Below are 24,410 nucleotides of genomic sequence, written 5' to 3' on the forward strand. Positions count from 1 at the left end.
CTGGCTATAACATGCGCTGAACAATGCCGGAGTTAATTCTGTGATAAGAAGTGAAGCAGTGGAACAGGCTTCCTCGGGAGGTGGTGGGTTCTCCTTCTTTGGAAGTTCTTAAGCAGAAGCTAGATAGTCATCTGACGGAGAGGCTGATTCTGTGAATTTAGGCAGATGGTGAGTGGGTGGGCAGAAGGGATTGTGTCTGAACTTGGCTCTTTTGGCCCTGTCTAGCATGCCCAGGGAAATGCCCATCATCACTTTAGGATCCAGAGGTGAATTTCTTCCAAGCTAGACTTGACAGGGAGTCTGGAATTTTTTGGGAGGGGGCATCATCTGAGCATGGAATTGGGGTCACTGTGGGTGGGTGGGCAGGTAGTTGTGAATTTCCCGCATTCCACAAGGGGTTGCTCTAGATGACCCTGAAGGGCCATTCCAACTCAACGATCCTATGATTTGGAAATCTATGATTTGGTTAATTGAACCTGTTTATCAGAAAGACCATGCCACCATGTTGTGATGTCTGTGATACACGTTAGCTGCTTGAAGCTTGGTTTTGGGGGGGAAGAACACTAGAAGAAGAGTTGGTTTTTATACCCCCTTTTTCACTACTGAAAATAATCTCAAAACACTCACAATTGCCTTACCTTTCCTTTCCCCACAACAGACACCCTGTGAGGGAGGTGGGACAGAGAGAGCTCTGGAAGAACTGTTCTCTGACCACAGCTCTATCAGCATGGTGACTGGCCCAAGGTCAGCAGGCTTGATGCATATGGAGGAGGAATGGAGAATCAAACCTGGCTTCCCAGATTAGAGGCCACCTATCAACCACAACACAAAACTGGCTCATGTTATTAATTGCTTGAAAGTTCCACGTACATCTAGAAACAAAAAAGAAATCATGTAATCCGTTCTTTGGAGTGTGCTTGAATTAGTGCGTTCATAGAATCACAGAATCACAGAGTTGGAAGCTACCTCCAGGGTCATCTAGTCCAACCCCCTGCACAATGCAGGAACTCAAGACTACCTTCCCACTCACAGCGACCCCAATTTCATGCCCAAGTGATCCCCCGTTCCCACCAAAAATCTCCAGAATCCAGCCTGGCCTGGAGAGAATTCACCTACAATCCAACAGTAGCAATCAGCAATTCCTTGGGTAAGCAAGGAAGGGCCACAGGAGACAAACACTGACGCATCCCTTCCTGCCCGACCCACTCACAATCTGCCTAAGTTCACAAAATCACCTGGTGATGGCAAATAACAGTTTATTCTAACGGAAAACAATTCCTCAAACTTTCCAAACCATCAAAACGGACTCCTAGGAATATTCTGTTTTCGGTAGCTTCGTCAGTGATAGTGATACTTGTAATATTTTATCAATGAATCCCCTTTAAATAAATTCTTTTCAATGACGAAAATGTATCAGAGGAATATAAACTTAATCCTATGGTGATATGTTAGTACAGGAGGTTCACTCTCCAAATGGTTCTACAGGGTGCAGTATACAGCGGTCTACAAGTATCAACATCACAACATGTAAATGCTCTTCAGTAGTCACAACAGGGCCTTTAACTCTTCCAGGAGTAAATCCCACCAGGCAGGGGCCAGAGCCGAAAAGGCCCTGGCCCAGGGCAATGTCAGGTGAGCCACGGTTCAAGTTGGACATCTGGCAGGGTCCAAGGTCACAAGTCAAGCAATTGGGGGCGGCCACATGAAAGGTTTTTATACCCTTTTCCTAGCCTGGTACATGGTGAAAACTCAGGCAGGTTAAGACGGGCTTTAGACAGGTTTGATTTCCCTCTGATCGGCATGACAAAAAGCTTTGATCGCCCCAGGATGGTGAAGATCAAAGTGAGCAAAGAGAAATATTTGGGGAAGAATGGGAAGCTTCTGAAAGATTCTGAGCCTGGGTTGAAATTCTAATATCTAGTTGCTGAGAGTAATTAAACTCTTGGCAGGCTGGCGTGACAGTGGGGACAGGAAGGGGGTTCTGGGGTGAACAAAGCATTTCTAAGAAGTCTGCGGGTTACCACTTTAGCCATGCAAAGGCTGGGATGGGGAGAAATGTCAGGAAGGAGGATGTTCTGTCCAGCCGCTGCTTGAAGACTGCCAGCAAGGGGGAGCTCACCACCTCCTTAGGCAGCCCATTCCACTGCTGAATTACTCTGGCTGTGAACAATTCTTCCTAATATCCTGCCAGTACTTTTCCGCCTGTCATTTAAACCCATTACTGCGAGTTCTCTCCTCTGCTGCCAACAGGAACCACTCCTTGCCCTCCTCTAAGTGACAGCCTTTCAAATCCTTCAAGAGAGCAATCCTGTCCCCCTTTGAACCGTCTCTTCTATAGACCGAACGTTCCCAAGCCCCTCAGCTTTTCCTCTTGGATCCTGGTCTCCGGGACCCCCTGATTACCCTCCTTCCTTTGGTCTGCCTCAGATTGCCTGTCAACCAGCAAAGAAAGAAGGGAAGAAATACATCTCTTGTGTCTTCTCCCCCTCTTTATTCAAAGGTAAACACCTGAAGGATTCTCCATTACCACGATCACTCCGGCTGTCCTTCCCTCCGCCTTTCCCTACGGTATTATTTTTTGTCAAGTGAGGTTAACAGCATTGTGTTCAGCACAATTATAATATATATATATATTACTCACCAGTCCTTACTGATGATGCTTTCATCTTTCCCATCAAAAGTTCGGTAAAACTTACCTTTGTTTCCTCCTGCAGAAACTACAAAGGGCTGTCAGTTTTTTAAATGATTCTTTCCCTCTTTTGTTCCCATCTGATTATTCAGGGACGACCAGCGTGATCAGGTGTTAGATTCGCTTTGTCATTTTTTTTTGGGGGGGGGTGCTTTTTTTCTGCTCTGAGTTAAGGTTTTTTATGTGTGAGGGGTATTCGTTTGGCTCTTCTGTCTCTTTCTATAGCACATCACTCAGCAATGACAGGCCTTGTCTTACGCTCTTTCATTCCTCTTCCTCTTTCACTGTAGCAGATTCAAGGCGATAATGGAACAAAACTACGCCGTTTTCCCCTTCGTTGTTCAGAAGTGATTTGTCATCGCCTGCATCTGTGGAGCAACCTGGACTTCCTTAGCGGTCTCCCATCCAAGTTCTAACCAGGGCTGTATCTTAAGAGTGTTTTCCCTATCACAAAGGGCCACTTTATATGGCATAACGTGTCTGGGAGTGTGAGAGCACTGTATCTGCAGGTGAGATCTGCAGAGACATTTGTCTCAGAATCACAGAATCATAGAGTTGGAAGGGGCCATACAGGCCATCTAGTCCAACCCCCTGCTCAACGCAGGATCAGCCCAAAGCATCCTAAAGCATCCAAGAAAAGTGTGTATCCAACCTTTGCTTGAAGACTGCCAGTGAGGGGGAGCTCACCACATCCTTAGGCAGCTTATTCCACTGCTGAACTACTCTGTGAACATTTTTTTCCTGATATCTAGCCTATATCGTTGTACTTGTAGTTTAAACCCATTACTACGTGTCTTTTCCTCTGCAGCCAATGGAAACAGCATCCTGCCCTCCTCCAAGTGACAACCTTTCAAATACTTAAAGAGGGCTATCATGTCCCCTCTCAACCTCCTTTTCTCCAGGCTGAACATTCCCAAGTCCCTCAACCTATCTTCATAGGGCTTGGTCCCTTGGCCCCAGATCATCTTCATCGCTCTCCTCTGTACCCTTTCAATTTTATCTACGTCCTTCTTGAAGTGAGGCCTCCAGAACTGCACACAGTACTCCAGGTGTGGTCTGTCCAGTGCCGTATACAATGAGACTGGTCAGACCACACCTGGAGTACTGTGTGCAGTTCTGTAGGCCTCACATCAAAGGCCATGTGAAGTAGAGAGTGAGGACAAAGGTTGGGGAAAGAGGGAGGGAGGGAGGGAGAGAGAGAGAGGGAGGGAGGGAGGGAGAGAGAGAAAGAGAAAGAGATATGGCCAATGTCAGGCTTCACATGTATGGGAATGTGAGGGCATTGTCTGCATAGGAGAGATGCACAGAGACATGTGTCTCCATAGAAGGCCATGTGAAGTGAGAGAGAGTAAGAGGAAAAAGGTGGGGGGGAGGAGGAAGAGGTGGGGGGAAGAGGGAGGGAGAAAGAGAGAGGCCTAATCTAAAGAGTCCTTTCACTATCACAAATGGACAGCTTGTCCGGCATCGTGTGTGTGTGAGGATGAGGGCCTTGTCTCTAAAGGAGAGACCTGCAGAGATATGTGTCCCCATGGAAGGTCATGTGAAGGGAAAGTTAGAGGACAAAGAAAGAGAGAGATAAGCCTAACCTAAGGGTACTTTCCCTACCACCAATGGCCACCTCGTCCAGCATCAAGTGTGCGAGGACGAGGGCATTGTCTCTACAGGCGAAACATACGGAGACATGTGTCTCCATGGAAGGCCACGTGAAGCGAGAAGACAAATCAAGGGAGAAATAGGAGAGAACAGAGGGCAGCTCTGTGTTTAAGTCAAAGAGAGAAGAAGGAGAAGAAGAGTTAGTTCTTATATGCTGCTTTTCCCTACCCGAAGGAGGCTCAAAGCGGCTTACAGTCGCCTTCCCTTTCCTCTCCCCACAACAGACACCCTGTGGGGTGGGTGAGGCTGAGAGAGCCCTGATATCACTTCCCGGTCAGAACAGCTTTATCAGTGCTGTGGTGAGCCCAAGGTCACCCAGCTGGCTACATGTGAGGAAGCGCAGAATCGAACCTGGCATGCCAGATTAGAAGTCCGCACTCCTAACCACTACACCAAACTGGCTCTCAAAGAGGCATCCCATTCAAGGAGATAACACCTATATACACTCAGAGTGATGTAGCACCCCCAGTGTCCAGGCATGCTGAGCTGCTCATGCCAACAATATGAACCGTAATTTTTGTTTTTTAACAACAGCCTCGTTTTTTTAACAATGACCCTCCTCAAACTCCATTCAACCCGCTGTCTCTCTCTGCCTCCCAGTTGCAACCATCCCTAGGTATCTATGGCCCAGGACAGCCCCACAATAAAACCAAAATCTTCTAAAATATCTCACATTTCAGCTTCTCCTCCTCCCTCCCCTTCATACACACACCGGTAGACAATTTAATTGGGGATTTTTGTCAACGGTCAAGCCGCAAACGCAGGTGGATTCCGTTAAAGGAACACCATAAATGCGCCAAGCCTGGCTTTGCTGGGTTTCCCCCCGAAAAAGAAAGGCTCAAAAGACAATCCGTTGAAACGCCGGTACCTTCCCCTTATTGTTATGACCACCAGGAGAAGGGATTCAGGAGGCTGAAAAGAGCATGGAAAGCAGCTGTCTTAAATGGTTTTAATAAATATAATGGATTTCTCTTGGGTTTCTTATGCCTGGGCTCGGTGATCCCCCTATCATGCTCTTTATTGGGCTGTGTCACAAAGCACACCGCTCACCGTAAAAAGGGTTTTGTCATCTCTGCGTGAGAGTGCGGTCAAATAATTCCTTTGTGTTCTCTTGAACTGCCAGCCGAACGATTTCAGAAACTCCGTCACTTGGTTTCTCCGCGATTAACGATGAAAGGGCAGAATGGCTGCTTTGGAAAACCTACTAGCTTGGCTCAGAATTCGCTGGGTTTCATTTCTCAGAGCTTCACGTTGACGTGGCCTTGAAGCTCTCCTAACTGCCATCTGCTCGCCCCTTCTCGTTCCTCCTCCTCTGGAGTCTGCTGTTCTTGGAACAGCGTCTCTCAAAACCTTCTTCCCAACAAAGTTTAAATCGTAGTAACAGGACGTTGCCTGGACGGGCCAGGTTAGCCCAGTTTTGACAGATCTTGGAAGCTACTTAGGGTTGGCCCTGGTTAGAAGTTGGATAGGAGACCACCAAGGAAGTTCAGGGTTGCTATGCAGAGGCAGGGAATGGTGAACCCTCACCCTATGCCCCCTGCAGGGCCTTATGCTCTGCAGGTGAGAATCTACTGGTAATTCCCGGCCCCAAAGAAGCACGGCTGGCTTCAACTAGGACCAGGGCCTTTTCGGGCCTGGCCCCTACCTGGTGGAATGAGCTCCTGGAAGAACTGCGGGCCCTGCCAGAGCTGGTTCACTTCTCCAGGGCCTCTAAGACGGAGCTCTTCAGCCAGGAATTTTGTTGGAGCCAATGAATAACAACACCAACCTGGTTAAAAGGTAAAAGGTAAAGGTATCCCCTGTGCAAGCACCGAGTCATGCCTGACCCTTGGGGAGACGCCCTCCAGCGTTTTCATGGCAGACTCAATACGGGGTGGTTTGCCAGGGCCTTCCCCAGTCATGACCGTTTACCCCCCAGCAAGCTGGGTACTCATTTTACCGACCTCGGAAGGATGGAAGGCTGAGTCAACCTTGAGCCGGCTGCTGGGATCAAACTCCCAGCCTCATGGGCAGAGCTTCAGACAGCATGTCTGCTGCCTTACCACTCTGCGCCACAAGAGGCTCTAATGCCTAATAAAAAAGGTAAAGGTATCCCCTGTGCAATCACTGGGTCATATCTGACCCTTGGGGTGACGCCCTCTAGCGTTTTCATGGCAGACTCAATACGGGGTGGTTTGCCAGTGCCTTCCCCAGTCATTACCGTTTACCCCCCAGCAAGCTGGGTACTTATTTTACCGACCTCGGAAGGATGGAAGGCTGAGTTGACCTTGAGCCGGCTGCTGGGATCGAACTCCCAACCTCATGGGCAAAGCTTTCAGACCGCTGCCTTACCACTCTGCGCCACAAGAGGCTCTTTACCAACCTGGTTACCCCTCCATATAAATCCCCTCCAAGACCAAATTGTGGCGACAGCATTGAAGGAAGCATCTTTAGCTGACAAATGTTTGGTGGTTTGTTCACTGCTGATTATTTTAATTAGTTTTTAGTCTAATTTTTTCCCCTCTGTTTTAAAGTAAAAGGGAATTTATTTTTGAACCACTGTGCTGCTTAGACTATGTGGAAAACCTCCCCAAACCAGTATACAAATCGCATAAAGAAATAAACTACTTCTGTTCCTCTCTTGCCTTGAAAAACCAGTGGGGTAGCTCTCTTGGCTGTGACAATATTGCACACACACTCTCAGTGGTCGTACATGGTATGACCGGAGACCAAATGCATTTCAACCCAGCAGGTCTTTATCAATGGTCAGATAAAATGTATGCGCACACAGAATGATACAGTAGTACAAGGAGACCTCAGGTTGGCGGCATAAGAATCCCATGTCCCCTGAAGTGTATTCTGCTCTGTAAATTCCAACTGGTTGGTAGTCCCTGGCCCAAGGCACCACATCTGGCCTCAATCAGGGCCAGGACATTCTCACTCCTGGCCCCTACTTGGTGGAAAGAATTCCCTGAGGAGATCTGGACCCTTCCTCCCCATCCACCCATACGAGCAGCCCTGCCGAAGCCTCACCGCCTCAGGGGGAGTCATTTAGGGATGGTGTGACCCCTGCCTGATTTTGTCCTCCAGGAGGCGAATGCTCTTCCCAAGGGCCAATCAGGGATGTGAAGAAAGTTAGGGGCGGGCCACCCCCTGATTGGTGCTCCAGGGTGAGTGACTCCACAGGACCCAATCAGGTAGGCGATGAGGCCCAACTCCTCCCGCCACCCCTCTCTGGCTTTATTTATGGTACAGATTGTTTCACCTGCTATGCCATACTTCTGGATTTCTCGCATTGCCAAATGCAAGCCCCTTCCCTTCCTCTACCATGCTGATTTTTATACCCCATTTTTCACTCCTCAAAGGAGTCTCAAAGCAGCTGACAATTCCCTTCCCTTCCTCTCCCCACAACTGACGCCCTGTGAGCCAGATGGAGCTGAGAGACCTCCGACAGGACTGCTCAGTCATATCAGGACTGTGACTGGCCCAAGGTCACCAAGCTGGCAGTATGTGGAGGAGCGGGGAATCAAACCCGGCTTGCCAGATTAGAAAACACTCCACTTAAGTACTACACCAAGCTGGCTCTTTTTGAGATACGACGACCAGAACTGTATACAGGATTCCAAATGAGGCCACAACATAAATCTATACTGTGGCATTACAATATTAGCCGTCCTAATACTCCCTAAGAGCCTCTTGTGGCGCAGAGTGGTAAGGCAGCCATCTGAAAGCTTTGCCCATGAGGCTGGGAGTTCAATCCCAGCAGCCGGCTCAAGGTTGACTCAGCCTTCCATCCTTCCGAGGTCGGTAAAATGAGTACCCAGCTTGCTGGGGGGTAAACGGTCATGACTGGGGAAGGCACTGGCAAACCACCCCGTATTGAGTCTGCCATGAAAACGCTGGAGGGCGTCACCCCAAGGGTCAGACATGACTCGGTGCTTGCACAGGGGATACCTTGACCTTTACCTTTAATACTCCCTAACAGAGAGTTTTCCTTTTTCACCGCTGCAGCCTGCTGCGTTGCAAACCAAGCTATGAAAATGAAGCTAGGGTGCCCAGTCCATAGTCTGTATTTTTTTAAATAATATTTTTTTATTATTTGCACACAGAAAATGTTAACATGGCAAACAAGCCCCATACAATCCACCCCCTCCCTCATCCCTAATGTGTCCTATTAGCACAGAAGAAAAGAGAAAACGTAGAAAACTGATAGAACGGCCTGAAGAGGGCGATGTTCTCACACAATGTCCTTATGTCAATGGCAGAGCTGGGGTCTGGCAGATTACAAGCACTTGACTGCATTTTGCAACCTGTCCCTTTGGCCATCTCTGGTGGACCTCTTTCAATTGGCGTAGGAAGTGGAAACTAAGGTGAAAGAGAAATTGGGGGCGGGGGGGGGGGTGTCGTGGTGCCTTCAAAACATACAGATTTAGTCAGGTGCAAGCTTTGAGTTTGCATGTGGGAGCCAGCATGTTGCAGTAGTTAAGAACATTGGTATCTACCTGGTGAGCTAGGGTTGATTCCTTGCTCCTCCACATGCAGCCAGCTGGGTGACCTTGGGCTAGTCCCAGTCCTGGTAGTGATGTTCTCACAAGAGTAGTCCTGTCAGAGCTTACTCAACCTCACCTACCTCACAGGGTGAAAAGCGGGGTATAAAAACCATAGAATCATAGAGTTGGATGGGAACTCCTGGGTCATCTAGTCCAACCCCCTGCACTTTGCAGGACACCCACAACTCTATCGTTGACACTGTAACCTGCCACCCTCTTGAGCCTTCACAGAATCAGCCTCTCCTCCAGATGGCTATCCAGCCTCTGTTTAAACATTTCCAAAGATGGAGAACCCACCACCTCCCGAGGAATCCTGTTCCCCTGAGGAACCGCTCTAACTGTCAGGGACTTCTTCCGGAGGTTTAGACGGAATTTCTGTTGAATTAATTTCATCCCATTGGATCTGGTCCGTCCCTCCGGGGCAAGAGAGAAAAACTCTGCTCCATCCTCTACAGAGGGGGTCGTCAACCCCCGGGCTACTGCCCGGTACCGGGCTGTAAAAGCCTTGACACTGGGCTGCCACCAGCTACGCCACCTTCTCCAGGCTAAACACACATGCTCCCCCAACCAAGCTCCCCCAACCCTTCTTTTTGTATTGTTTTAATAGTTACAAAGTTACAAAGTGTTAATAGATACAAAGCTCAAGCAGAAAATAATTTTAAAAAATAGCCAAGATGGTAAATTCAGGTGTGCAGGCAGGTTGGTCTGAAGTAGCAGAACAAGATTTAAGCCCCACGGCATCTTTTAAGACCAACCAATTTTTATTCTAGGTGTGAGCTTTCATGGGCATGCACACATCCTCAGGCAATGAAATAGGAATCATAGAATCATAGAATCATAGAATCATAGAATCATAGAATCATAGAATCATAGAGTTGGAAGGGGCCACACAGGCCATCTAGTCCAACCCCCTGCTCAACACAGGATCAGCCCTAAGCATCCTAAAGCATCCAAGAAAATTGTGTATCCAACCTTTGCTTGAAGACTGCCAGTGAAGACTCATCAGAGTGAAGAATCATCAGAGGACAGATATATGGGGAGAGTAAATTAGCAGCAAATTAATTTACAGCATCGTGATGCTGTCCAACAAATATTTCCTTGTCTGAGGGATCATTACTCTGGTGGGCTTATGCCACACAGAATCCCTGCCAAAAATTGTTTGGGACCGTAGGTCCTGTTGAGATGCGATAGTGTAAGAAACCTCGATTTCTAAATACGTAACCTCATAGAATGAAAGTTTCTTTATTTAAGAAATGAAAGCATCTACAACAAAGGCATAGTCAGGACTGAGGTACAAAGCACAGAACAAGCAAGGGGTGAATGTGGAGGGGAAACTAAAGGATACTAGGAAAAGGGAGGGGAGGAATGTGGAGGGAGGATAGAGAGTCATAAAACAGCAACAAGAAATGACCTTGGGGTGTCAAACCAAAGCATCTCTGTTACATCAGGGCAAGACAGGTCAAAGCAACACTTTAGCAAGCAATAGAATCAAATAATGGAAACAGAATAAAATCATGGCAGAAAACCTGGGGATTCTGACAGATAGCTGGAAAACTTTTAGACTGGCTGAGAAACTTCGGCTTGAGATACTTTGGAAAATTAAGCCACTGAGGAAGATTATTATACCGAAACTTGCTTGATGTATATTTTGAATTAAAGAAGACTTGATTCATTTGTAGCCATCTCGTCCCCTTTTATTTTCCCTTTCGGCTTCCAGGTAGGGGGATCAACTTTGCCAGGAAAAAGAACTGATCTCCAGATGAAAGAGGTTGGTTCCCCTGGAGAAAGTGGCTACTGGGGAGGGCAATCTCTCTGGCTCTGAGACATCATGCCCTGTCCAAATCTCACCCTCCCCAGGCCCCTCTCCCAAATTTCCTGGAATTTCCAAACGGGGAGTCTCCACCTGCTGGTGAAAGATGGTAAGAGAAGGGGGAAGATGAATAGGATGGCCAGCTCTGGGTGGGGAAATACCTGGAGATTTGGGTGGGTGGGTCTAGGGGAAAGTGGGGTTTGTGGGAGGGAAGAACCTCAGCAGGGTATAACGCCATCGAGACCATTCTCCAAAACAGCCATTTTCTCCAGGGAATATCTCTCTCTGTCGTCTGGGGATCAAACATAATACAATGAGATCTCCGGGTCCCAACTGGAGGTTGGGAACCCAACCATCAAAGCTCCATGAGGAGACAGTTTCTGAGGCTTGGGGCCACAACCGAGAAGGCCCTCTCTGAGGTTGCCCCACACTTAATCTAAGAAAGCCCCCCCCCATCTAATCTCCACGCTAACCTTACAACAACCCTGTCAGGTAGGCCAGGCCGAAGTGTGTGGCTGGCCCAAGGTCAACCCAGCGGGTGCATTTGGGAGACAATCCGAGAGAGAGCTGAGCAACCCTGGAGTTACAGGCATTGTGCTCCTCCCGCAGGCTGTTGCAGATAAGATTCTCCGTAAACATTTCGGCAGAGAGACTTTTCTTCTGTCGGGGAGCGAGAAAAAAAGAGGGCTGTTCTTTTCTTTGTGTCTGGGAGCCTGGCCGCTGCCTCGGGCAAATGGAACACAACAGCCGGGGCATATCAGTGGAACAAAGGCATGTCTCTGATAGATAGCCCACTTCTGTGTATTTGGCCTGACGGAAGGCAGCTCCCCAATGGATTGCAGAACAGTAACAACCCAAAAAGCGACTGCTGGAATGAGGATCACGGGGAAGAATGTCTCCCCTACAGCCCTGGCTTGATCAGACGCGAACTTAAAGGGTTTTAGCCCCCTTCCCTTCCTCTCCCCTCTGTGGAGCCAGCTCAGGGTACATCTTTGAACTTGAATTCTTTCTTCCTTTTTTTGTCATACAAAGGCGTTCAAACTAGATAAGGCACCACGGCCTGATCCTCCAGTTAATGATGTCCATATCAGCTGGGGCAGCCTTTCTCGAGTTTTTTACTGCTGAGAAACCCCTGGAAGATTCTTCGGTCTTCAAGAACCCCAGAATTCTGCCATCGTGCAGAATATGGCTAGGAAGCACAGCTGTGTACATGCCCACTTGGAGCCCCTCCCTTTCTCACCCCCTCCAGGTTCATTGCTGGCCATTCTGGGAGGGGGGCAGGTCAACACGACAGTAAGACTAGACATGGTCCAGATCCAATGTACTTGAGGGACCATCTTTCTCCCATGTCCCGCCCCCTCAGAGCCCTTTGCTCTTCAGGTGCAAATACATTGGTGATCCTTGACCCATGGGAAGTTCATTTGGCCTCGACCCTGGTCCCCCTCTTTTCGGTCCTGGCCCCTGCCTGGTGGAATGAGCTCCTGGAAAAGCTAAGGGCCTTGTGGGAACTGACTCAGTTCCGCAAGGCCTGTAGGATGGAACTCTTCTGCCGGGCTTTGGGTTGAAGCTGGGAAGACAAAAGATCTTGCTCTCCTCTAGAGAAGATGGAGTAGGTTCACACGGTACCAATACCCCCAGGGGACTTGGTGGATCCAGCAGATTTGGGGGAGGAGGGGAAATGGTCTGGGGAGATTACAGGATTGGGCTAATTGAGATTGTTTTATTGTATATTTTATTGTTCGCCACCATGAGATGGCAGGGCTAGGAGTGGTGGCATATAAATGTAAAGATTATATATACATAGAGCCTCTTGTGGCGCAGAGTGGTAAGGCAGCAGACATGCAGTCTGAAGCTCTGCCCATGAGGCTGGGAGTTCAATCCCATCAGCCGGCTCAAGGTTTACTCAGTCTTCCATCCTTCCAAGGATGCTGCTGGGGGGGTAAACAGTAATGACTGGGGAAGGCACTGGCAAACCACCCCATACTGAGTCTGCCATGAAAATGCTAGAGGGCGTCACCCCAAGGGTCAGGCATAACCCAGTGCTTGCACAGGGGATACCTTTACCTTTTTTATATACACATACCTACCTACCTACCTACCTACCTACCTAACTACATACATACATATCACCCAACAAAAGCTTAACAAATTTTAAAAGTATATTAAAAGATTAATGAATTCCCATCCATTCGGTAAACCTTTCCAGAGCCATCACGAAACCCTGGTTGAGAAAACCTGAGCTAGGGAGACTGTCAGTTTCACCATAAAGATGGCCAGCCGTCGATTTACCGGGTTTGAGGGAGTCACGCTGTCTGCTCATATTTAGCTTACAGTCCACAAGTACCCCAAGGTCTCTTTCACACACGCTGCTACTCCAAAGGGTATCTCCCATCGAGATGAGCCCAGACTGTTTGAGAGAACCCAGAACACAAGAGATCGATGTGAAGACCGGTGTATAAAAATGGCCAACTGAGAGAGTGATGGAGACCAGAATAACGCAGGCTTTGAACTGGTGCCTTGACTCTAGAGACTTTTAATGCCAAATGCCAAACGTTCACATTTTGTAATTCTAGAAAAGAAATGTTCCTCGGTGAAATTACCACCGTGCTGTGAGGCTCCCCCCCTCCCCCCCGCGGCATCCCAAATGGCATTTACAGGCATTTTCCAGCCAGGCGACAATGAAACGGACTGCTAATGTGCAGACTGATTTTCAAGACGACACGCTGATCCCAAAGACGGTTATCCAGAAATAAGCTCCAAATTTAATAAAGTGTACGAGCCAGCGTATCAAAGGCCGAACGACAAGCGATGCTCTGAACAAATCTCCTTTGGGGTCCCGCCCCCTACCCAATTCTTAAAGGCATCTGGGGTGGGCAGAAAAGGCCTCTGGGAGGAAGTGATGTCAGAGCAAGGATGCAACGTCACTTCCGGTTGAGGTTTGAGTTGGGAAATACATCATTGGGACCCTGGTATTGGTCCTGGTTAGGATTAGCTAAATTCGTTTGGGGAGTATCTTGTTGAGTTTATACCACCATCTTTATAATCGTTGCTATTTGGGATAATGTTTTCCTAATGTTTTAATGGGATTGTATGGGTTATTCTGTTTTATGGGGGGGGTTATTATGTAAGCTGCTTCAAGGTGGCATTCGTCAAGAGAGGCGGGATACAAATGTTAAAAATAAATAAATAAAATTAATCTTGGTTGTCTTGAGACACATTGTAATAGCAGGATCTCTCCAGGTGCCACCTGGAGGTTAAGGAAGCTGACAAATGGGCTACTCGAGTGAAAGCAATAATCAGAGTCCTCTATTATTCCAAAAAATAAACCATGCTGCAATGCAGATTGGTTATTATTATTCTAATTCCTTGGAAGTTTTTAAGCAGAGTCTAGATAGCCATTTGACAGAAATGCTGATTCTGTGAACTTAGGCAGATGGGGAGTAGGTGGGCAGAAGGCATTGTGTTGGTGTCTGGCTCTTGCGGCCCTTTCTTGCATGCCCAAGGAAATCACCACTTTGGGGTCAGGAGGCAAATTTCCTCCAGGCCAGACTAGTCAAGGATCCTGGTTATGCTGGGGGCCTCATCTGGTGCTCCTTAAGGCTACGTGTTTTGAAATTGGGAGAGATTCAGATTGCAGTCACAGTGCTGGGGGTGGGGGAGAGGAAAGATTTAACCCGTTATTGTTTTCCCAGTCTCACTATTCACTCACCGTCTCCCCCTGGTGGCTGGAGATCTCGCAGAATTAATTACAACTCGTTTCCAGGTTATTGAAATCAGTTCCCCCAGGAGAATATGGCTGCTTTATGAGGATTGACTGTTTGGCATTATGCCCCAAACCCCATCCTCAGTCTCCACCACGCACCCTCCCCAGAACTCTCCAGGAAAACAAATCAGAGCTGGCAGCTCTCCTCACAGTGCCGGCTTGCTGCATGGAGGAAAATATACATACATCATACATGCACCTTCATGTGTTCTTCATATGCTTTTACACTAGTCCTAGAGAGCATCCTGGTCCTACATTCCCCCCCCCCCCTGTATGCCTCCAACTAAAAGAAGCAGGCATTGACAGAAACGTATGACAAAACTTTCCTATAGAACGCCAAGGGTCGGACACGACTGAACAGATAACATCATCATACCTCCGAGAGAAGGGATAAAGTGGTCATTTAACTTACAGAGAGATTTCCCAGGGGGCCACTGTCCTGGAGGGACACCAGGGGCCTGGAACCAGCAGCACTAAACTCAGCCAGCATCTCCCACCCTCTCCAGACTTTCCTAACGCTGAACATATGGCTGAGAAGCAGGACAACGAAGCATTATGGCGGTATCTATCATTTTTACTGTTTTAAAAAAGTACTTTAACTAGAATTTTAATGTTGTAAACAGCCCCAGCCTGTCTGCAGAGAGGAACGGTCTATACAGTCAAATAATCATCATAACACAAAACCATTACTGTGCTTCCGACAACATGCGGGCCCTCTGATTGCCCCCCCCCGGGGGGAGGGCCCTCCCCCCCACCAAGGCCCACTGAGAGGATCTGGTGGGAAAATAATTTTTCAGGCTTTGAGGAACCCCGGAAGTGATGTCAGCTGGCCACGCCTACTTGTCACACACCCCGGAAGTGACATCACCACTCATGTTAACAGGCAGGTTTGAGGAGGAGAGATGGGAGGTGGTTTAAGGGGGGGAGTAGGTGTGCAGGCTCCGCCCCTTCCAGGAAACTCATTCATGCTTGGGAGGGGGAAGGAGGAGCTAACAAGTGGCTGGATCCTTAGCTTGTGGACAAGCCCATTAAGGCAGGAGGGGAACTGCTGCAGAACCTCTCCAGAACTTCCACAGACCCCTGGGTGTCTGTGGACCATGGTTGGAATGCCTATGGACATCTTTCTCTGGGAACTTGCTATGGAAGCCAATGTCTAGACCAGTGGTCAAAATGACTCTTTCACAGGGGTTGCGGCAGGGCAAGAAGCTTGGCTGCGGGGGGCACCATCCACACAACAGCCTTGCGGGGTAGATCGAGATTGAGCGTTCATCTACCCGGAGCAGTGGAAAAGAGCGAGATGGGCATGGTGGGACAAGAGGCAGAACTGAACTGAGAACTGAACCCCAGAAGAAAAACAATTTATAACCAATCATGAACAAGGGATCTTCACTCTATTGGTCCGTTTCGGTTTAATTTCTGTGAAAGAACCCTTGCATCATTTTATGGTTGGGGGGTCACCACAACAGGAGGAACTGGATTAAAGGGTTGCGGCATTAGGAAGGTGGAGAACCACTGGACTAGAGGTCTTCTGCCACGGTGGTTATATTTCTGTTTCTCCTCTATATGTACAGATGAATCCCCTTTCTAATTTTAACAGAAAACATATTTTTTTTAAAACCAAAATATTTAAACCTGGCTTAATTGCGTGAAGATTTCACGCTGATCCAAGTAATCAAGACGCCAGTCTCTCAGCCATTTTCCTGGGCCGGCCACCCCTGTTTTTTGTGAAAATCTCACTCCTTTCTCTCTCCTTCCAGGTTTCGAATCATATGTGATTATTCCTCAGGTGAGCCATCGATCCTTCAAGCTGAGCGTTCTCGTTCCCAGCAATTTAACAGACATCTGTACCACGTCTATGTGCAAAAGTAATCACTAAACAAAGGGTGATTGGACTGCATTCAGACTCAAAATCACACCAAGCTGGAAGAGACCACCGAGGGCCATCCAGTCCAGCCCCTCACCTTCTCGGGGAGTTAAAAATCACACCCTGCTGACGGGTGCTCATCCAACCTCCTCCTAAAAACTCCCAACCAAGGAGACACCACCACCCTCCAAGGCAGCCTCTTCCATCTACAAGCAGCCCTCACTATCAGAAAATGCTTCTTAATATTTAAGGGGAGCCTCCTTTCCCGGAATTTGAACCCAGTGCTCCTAGTCTTTGTCTCTCAAGCAGCGGTAAACAAGTTGGCTCCCCTCTTCAACAGGTCTTCCTTTTGATCCTCGACATCATTGCTATCTATCTAATGGAGTATTAAAATATAACCACAATTCTAAGCCTATATCTCCATTCTCCCCTGCAGTCCTGCTGGCAGCGGAGGATAAGACCCGCAGTAATGGGTTTAAACTGCACGTTGGACGGTCCCAGCTAGATATCAAGTAACAATTTTTAACAGTCCAAGTAGTTCAGCAGCGGAATCAGCTGCCTAAGGAGGTGGTGAGCTCCCCCTCACTGGCGGTCTTCAAGCAGCGGATGGACAGATCCTTCTCCTGGATGCCTGAGGCTGATCCTGCACTGAGCAGGGGGTGGGACTAGATGGCCTGGATGGCCCCTTCCCACTCTAGGATTCTAGGAGTCTAGTTCAGCAGTGGAAGGGGCTGCCTGAGGAGGTGGGGAGCTCCCCCTCACTGGCGGTCTTCAAGCAGCGGTTGGACAGATCCTTCTCCTGGATGCCTGAGGCTGATCCTACACTGAGCAGGGGGTGGGACTAGATGGCCTGTGTGGCCCCTTCCCACTCTAGGATTCTAGGAGTCTAGTTCAGGAGTGGAAGGGGCTGCCTGAGGAGGTGGGGAGCTCCCCCTCACTGGCCGTCTTCAAGCAAGGCCTGGACAGATCCTTCTCCTGGATGCTTGAGGCTGACCCTGCACTGAGCAGGGGGTGGGACTAGATGGCCTGCATGGCCCCTTCCCACTCTAGGATTTTTCTTCTAGACCATCAGTCTACCAATGTCAGTATTGTTTCCACTAGCTTTCTCAAACAGGGTTTTGTGAAACCCTTGTGGTTTTTGGTAGGCCTGTAAGGGTTTCCCGAATGGCTGGGGGTTAATTGATTTTATATGTATTTTCAAAAATTGTGAAATATTTATGGGGTGATACAATCATATATGGGAATGTCGACCTGCCCCCTCCCAACTGGCCAATGATGGGCCTGGAGGGGGTGGGAAGGGGAGGGGCCCCTAGTGGGCATGAACCCAGCTAAGCTTCCCACCCCCATTCTGAATGATCAGGCCACTTTGGGGCTCCTGGATCCTTAGAGTAGAAGCCTTTTACTTCATTTACTGCCTAGTCCTTTATACCTGGACATGCTTGGGCTTGAACTTGGAAGCTTCTGCATGCAAAGCTGACACTCTAGCTCTGAGCCACAGCTCCTCTTAAAAGTAAAGGTAAAGGTATCCCCTGTACAAGCACCGAGTCTGACCCTCCAGCGTTTTCTTGGCAGACTCAGTACGGGGTGGTTTGCCAGAGCCTTCCCCAGTCATGACCGTTTACCCCCCAGCAAGCTGGGTCCTCATTTTACCGACCTCGGAAGGATGGAAGGCTGAGTCGACCTTGAGCCGGCTGCTGGGATCGAACTCCCAGCCTCATGGGCAGAGCTTCAGACAGCATGTCGGCTGCCTTACCACTCTGCGCCACAAGAGGCTCTATACAGCTCCTCTCTGAAACTCCAAAATAGAGCCAAATGCTTTAGAAGCAACAAAACCAGGAATTGACCCTGGAAAATACAGACAAACACTAAAACCCCAATGAGGAAATGAGCATATTGGGAAAGAGGGGGAAAACAATGTTCCAGTGCAGGCTTTTTCAACCAGGGTTTCATGAAATCCTAGAGTTTCTCGACTACCCTGAAAAGGTTTCCTGAATGGGTAGGGATTAATTAATTTTTTGATCATTTTTAAATTTGTTAAAGATTTAGCGGGTGATATGACCATACATGGCCTCGTCAACCCGCCCTCCCCTCCCCTCCCCAAATGGCCAATGATGGGCTTGTAGGTGGTGAGAAGGGGAGAAACCCTAGGTGGGCGTGTCCACAGCTCTGCTTTCTGCATGATTGCACCACTTCTGGGGTTTCTCGGAGCCTGTAGAATGTTTCAAGGGTTTCTCAACGTCGAATTAGTGGAAGAAGGCTAGTCTAGCGTCTTGTCTTTCGAATCTACCTGGATGGTATAACCTTATCTTTGTGGAACGTCAAGGGTTACCAGGAAATGCCTGTACAGAGTTCTGCTAAAGCACAGGAAATGTTCCAGGCCCTCTGTGGTAATGGTATTACCGTTGGGGAAGGCCTCCTACTCAAATGGCACAAGACAAAGCAAAAAAGGGGTAGAAAGAGAAGGACGAAAGACAGCCCTCAACATCATCCAGTGTATTGCTATAAAAAGATTTGCCATCTGGAAGCTAATTGTCAGCGATATGCCAAGTATATCTCTTATTCCTCCCCCTCCCCCAAATTGTTTCTAAATCCCGTCTTCAGATCAAGCGCTCATTTGCGTGACGGGGACCGAGCACCAGTGTGACTGATTATTTTTAATCTTACACTATTCTGGAAGAGTCTGAGGCAGGGTATAAATAGACGGCTGTCTATGAAGGGATGCACCTGTTTGTTATTTCGCTAAAGGCTTATTATTTTTGCAAATGACTTTGGCAAGATAGGTTGCAGCTCTCACGCTACCTCTGAGATAGGTTTCTGCCACATCTGCCCTGGATAAAAGTGTGAAAGGCATTATTAAAGCAAGAAGAATTATTCTTCTAGAAGAACAAGCCTTGCAGAAGAAAAATCGGAACGGTTTCTGCAAAGGCAGGCCCTGCCTCACCCAACCTTTTGGAGTTCTTCAAGAAAAGAAGAAAAGCTGGGCGGGTTTTATACCCCACTTTCATTACCTGAAGGAGTTCCAAAGCGACTTACAAACTCCTTTCCCTTCCTCTCCCCACAACGGACTCTGTGAGGTAGGATTGTGTCTAGCCCACAGTCACCCTGTGAGGTTAGTGGGGCTAAAAGAGCTCTAAGAGAACTACTTTATGAAAACAGCTCTATCAGGACTATGACTAGCCCAAGGTCAACCAGCTGGCTACATGGGGAGGAGTGGGGAATCAAATCCAGGGGCCTTTTCGCACGGGGATCTTTGTTGCAAATTGTTTGCGGAATGAAAAATCGCCATTTAAAATAGTGGAATTCGTCGTTATGCATACCTGCCTTTGTAGTGGAATCAGTTGCGTTTTTTAGCATTTCCCACAGGCTTCCGGTCTCGGCAGAAATCGCTAGAAAGGAAGCGCTATTGCCAAGCTCGTCCCGCCCCCTGGCCGTCAAGCAGCCAATGGGCAGCCGTTAGCATGCTTCCAAACAGCCCCTTTCCCTTTAAGAAAGGTTTTTTTAAAAAAAAACAGACCCATAGCAACGAATCTAGGTAGATTCGTTGCAACGGAGAGACCCATCCAGCTGCCTAATGTGAGCTGTCGTTTGATTGTATGATCGTTGGCACGCTGCCTCGAGTGATAAAAAAAAAATCCCCCCCCCCTCTCACGGGCCCGATTTTCGGCTGAATTTATGTGTAAAAATTATAGGGACTTTATTTCAGCAAACGGGCTTTTATGTGGTTTGTGCTTAGTGACTAAAGGTGAAGGACTGAAGCCAGGGAAGCCTCTAAACAGAAAGAGGCTCGCTGGTGCGTTTATCCCCGCTCGCTCGGAGAAAAAAAAATGGCGATCGCTTCGCCAGAAGTTTGGAGGACAGGCTCAGGAGGAGGGACTTTAAAGAACCAGCAACAATGGTAACGCACAGGTCTTTAGCGCTACTGTTGCAGATTGGTTGCAGGAGTGTATCGCTATCCGGAGGGTGAATCCACTTTTCTGGATTCCCCTGAAAGCGCTACAATGAAGTGCTTTTTGCGGGTCGGTTTCAGGATTGTTGCAGATTGTCTACGACGTCGTGGATTATGGCAAATTAGTAGCGTTTCCAATTAGTAACCATTGTGCTATTTTGAAGCCGTGCGAAATGGCCCCAGTTCTCCAGATTAGTGCTTTTAACCACTATGCCATGCTAGTTGTTAAGAAATACATTGATGGTATAGATTACCCTACACTTGCAGAGGACTCACCAGCATGGGAGAAATCCTTTGCATGTTTTGTGCTTTCTGTTAACCTGAATGTTAGGAAATTCCTGGGCCTTGTTTACAAGCACTGGTTTTCCTTGGAGGGAAAATTAAGGAGAATTGTTTGTAACATCAACATACTTACAAATATACATGCCAGGTAAGCTGTAGACGGAGAGGCTACGTGTTTGCACATAAAACTAGCTTAGACAGAATCAGACTTTTAGTTCAACAAAGTCAGTGTCATTTACTCAGATTGGTAGCAACTCTCCAGGGTGTCAGAGAGAGATCCTTTTACCAGGAGATGCCAGGGACTAAACCTCGGACCTCCTGTATGCTAAGCAGAAGCTGTATCACGGAGTCACAGCCACAGTCCCTCTCCAAAGCTCTCCAGGGTTGCAGGCAGAGGTCTTTCACATCAATGCACTATGATCCTTTACCTGGAGATCATGGAATCATAGAGTTGGAAAGGACCTCCTGGGTCATCTAGTCCCACCCCTGTAGAACGCAGGAAATTCACAAGTACCTGCCCACCCACAGTGAACCCAGTTCCATGTCCAGAAAGTGCCGCCTGCCAACAGAGAATCATTGGCTAATCTAGCCTGTAAGAAATTCACCTCCTGACATGAAAGTAGCGATTGGCTTTTCCCTGGGCATGCAAGAAAAGGCCACAAGAGCCAAGCACTGACACAGTCCCTTCTGCCCACCCACTCACCATCTGCCTCAGTTCACAGAATCAGCATTTCTGTCTGGTGGCTCTCCAGCCTCTGCTTAAAAACGTCCAAGGAAGGAGAACTCAGCACCTCCCGAGGAAGCCTGTTCCACTGAGGAATGCTCTGTCAGGAACTGCTTCGGGATGCTTAGCTGAAAATTCTTTTGAATTAATTTCATCCCACTGGTTCTGGTCTGACCCTCTGGGGCAACAGACAACAACTCTGCTCCATCCTCTATCTCTGTGACAGCCCTTCAAGTCCTTGAAGATGGTTATTATATCACCTCTCAGTCGCCTCCTCTCCAGGCTAAACAGACCAAGCTCCCCCAATGTTTCCTCATACAACTTGGTCTTCAAACCCTTCACCATTTTCGTTGCCATCCTCTAAGTCAGGGGTAGTCAACCTGTGGTCCTCCAGATGTTCATGGGATACAATTCCCATGAGCCCCTGCCAGCAAACGCTGGCAGGGGCTCATGAGAATTGTAGTCCATGAACATCTGGAGGACCACAGGTTGACTACCCCTGCTCTAAGTGAAGTCTAAGCAGAGTAACATTGCCTTGCATGACCTGGACACTATACGTCTTTTGATATCTATTCCAAGGCAACTTTCTAAGCTTTGTTCAGAAATTGTTTACCTGTTTGGTCCCACCTGCTTTATGGTTTGCACTGCCCTCTTGGACTTGGAAAAGTTTAATACCAAGGACACACAGGGGATTGGGCTTCATAGAATCATAGAATAACAGAGTTGGAAGGGACCTCCTGGGTCATCTAGTCCAACCTCCTGCACTAAGCAAGACACTCACAACCCTCTCGCTCACCCACTGTCACCTGCCACCCCCTTGAACCTTCACAGAATCAGCCTCTCCTTCAGATGGCTATCCAGCCTCAGTTTAAAAACTTCCATAGAAGGAACACCCACCATCTCCTGAGGAAGCCTGTTCCACTGAGAAACCGCTCTGTCCAAAACTTCTTTCTGATGTTTAGACGGGATTTCTTTTGAATTAATTTCATCCCACTGTTTCTGGTCCGTCCCTCCGGGGCAAGAGAGAACAACTCTGCTCCATCCTCTAAATGGCAACCTTTTAAATACTTGAAGATGGTTATTAGATCCCCTCTCAGTCGTCTCCTCTCCAGGTTAAACAGACCAAGATCCCCCAACCTTTCTTCATATGTCTTGGTCTCCAAACCACTCACCATCTTTGTTGCCCTCCTCTGGACATGCTCCAGTTTGTCTACATCCCTCTTCAACTGGGGTGCCCAAAACTGAATTATGGCTTCAATAAGAATGTCACTTAATCCCTTGAGGGGAATAGATGCTCCTGGATCAGTTATCCTGAACGCTGGTGAAAAGATGTTATTTTCCTGCCCATTTCAGTAGCAAGCCATGAAACGACACATTCTGGAATGAGACAAGGCAAGCCAAACCCCAACTGGAGAGCGACACACCCTAAGAATCCCCCAAAGTCTCTGCAGTGGGGCTTGCTCTCATGCTAACACCCTTCGGTTTGCAATGAGCACGCCTCTAGTTTCTCTGTGCCAGAGTTGCATTTCCCACCCTCCCCGGGGGAGAAATGAATGGCAGCCCCCCGGAACGCATTTCCAACATGTTTATTAAAAGAAGTGACAATACACCTCCTTCTGAGCAAAGCTTTCAGCCATGCCTGAAAACTTTCCTGGACTTAATTTACGATTCTCACCGGGGGCAGAACTGCACTTTCGCATTGCTGGTGAGGAACCACGTGAGCAGAACTTCAGTCCTTCCAAGTTAATTACAAAGTCGGAAAACGACTCCCCCCAAAAATACAAGCCGTGAGAAGGATCTACCCTCGGTCCACGCACGAAGGCGTTAAGGAGTCAGATGATTAATAAAGAATCTTGACACCACAGTATTCAGCCCCATTTCCGAAGGAAGGAAGGAAGGAAGGAAGGAAGGAAGGAAGGAAGGAAGGAAGGAAGGAAGGAAGGAAGGAAGGAAGGAAGGAAGGAAGGAAGGAAGGAAGGAAGGAAGGAAGGAAGGAAGGAAGGAAGGAAGGAAGGAAGGAGCATTTGAAGGAAGGAAGGAAGGAAGGAAGGAAGGAAGGAAGGAAGGAAGGAAGGAAGGAAGGAAGGAAGGAAGGCAGGCAGGCAGGCAGGCAGGCAGGCAGGCAGGCAGGCAGGCAGACAGAAACTTAGTAGATTGCAATTTCAACTCAGTTCTCCTGCAGCCTGCACTGCAGAGAAAGCAATCAAGTCTGCACTGAATGTCTCAGAAGCAGCATGTACAGTCCACTCATTCGGCAATGTGATCTGTAGTGACTTGGGTACAGACACCTGGCCGTGTATTTCAGTCCCCATGACTTGCGAAATCCGTTCCAGCTGCCTACAGCCTAGAGGGACTCCGGACAATATCACCTGCCAAGGTGGCATGCCAGCACCCGCGGGCCCCCCAACAGACAAACAAACAGCAAAGAGGGTCTCGACCTACCTTGAGCCACCGGCTCCCCAACCTCCCGAGAACAGCCGGTCTTCTACGCCAGCGCGCACTCTTCCCAATTTGCCCGGAATGCTGTCACAAACGTGCACGCCATAGGTGGCTTCGCATCACCGGCCAGGCGCACCGTGGTCCTTTAGAAACTTGCCTACGATGGTCCCCTAGTTTCTCCCCATAAGAATTAGTCCGTCAGCACCGATTCACAAGCCGAGGCAGCCAGAATCGGGGTGTGTGTGTTTTTTTTGGGGGGGGGGGACTGCCGTGGCTACTGCTCCACTCGCCGGGAACATGCAGAAGTACGTCTCTGTCGGCAGAAGCAGCGTACGCTCATCAGCCAGCTGCGAGCAGAGAGATGTGATGTGCATGCCGAAGCAGCTGGTGGTGGAAGGCGTACACTCCCGGAGCTGCGCATTCTTCTTCTTCTCTCGAAAAAAAAAAGAATCCCACTGCTAATTACACCCCACTGACCTTGCCGAAAGAGACTATCAAGAGCTCTCACAGTCAATCAGGGAGCGGAGGGAGCCCGTGCAAAAAAAAAGAGAGAGAGAGAGAGAAGACCAGCCATACCGTCTTCCTGGGTGTCACAGACACCTGTCAGCAAAGAAAAGTTTCTCCTCCTTTTTTCTTTCTTTGCATTCCTCCTTCTCGCCCGCAGTGGCTCCCCCACGTCGCCTGCACGCGATCGGCTCTCAGCCCGTCCAA

General features: G+C 48.5%; 1 protein-coding gene across 1 annotated transcript in view; it reads right to left on the reverse strand.

The window, feature by feature from the left end:
• The window catches only part of TENM4 (teneurin transmembrane protein 4), a 1,513,397-nt gene extending 1,489,290 nt beyond the window's left edge, over nucleotides 1–24,107 (reverse strand). The window contains exon 1 of the mRNA XM_077341303.1: nucleotides 23,703–24,107. The gene's annotated coding sequence lies outside the window, so the exon portion shown is untranslated. The remainder of the gene's footprint in view (nucleotides 1–23,702) is intronic.
• Between the last annotated feature and the right edge of the window lie 303 nt (nucleotides 24,108–24,410).

The sequence above is a fragment of the Paroedura picta genome, chromosome 6 (genome assembly GCF_049243985.1).
Source record: "Paroedura picta isolate Pp20150507F chromosome 6, Ppicta_v3.0, whole genome shotgun sequence".
Lineage (NCBI taxonomy): Eukaryota > Metazoa > Chordata > Lepidosauria > Squamata > Gekkonidae > Paroedura > Paroedura picta.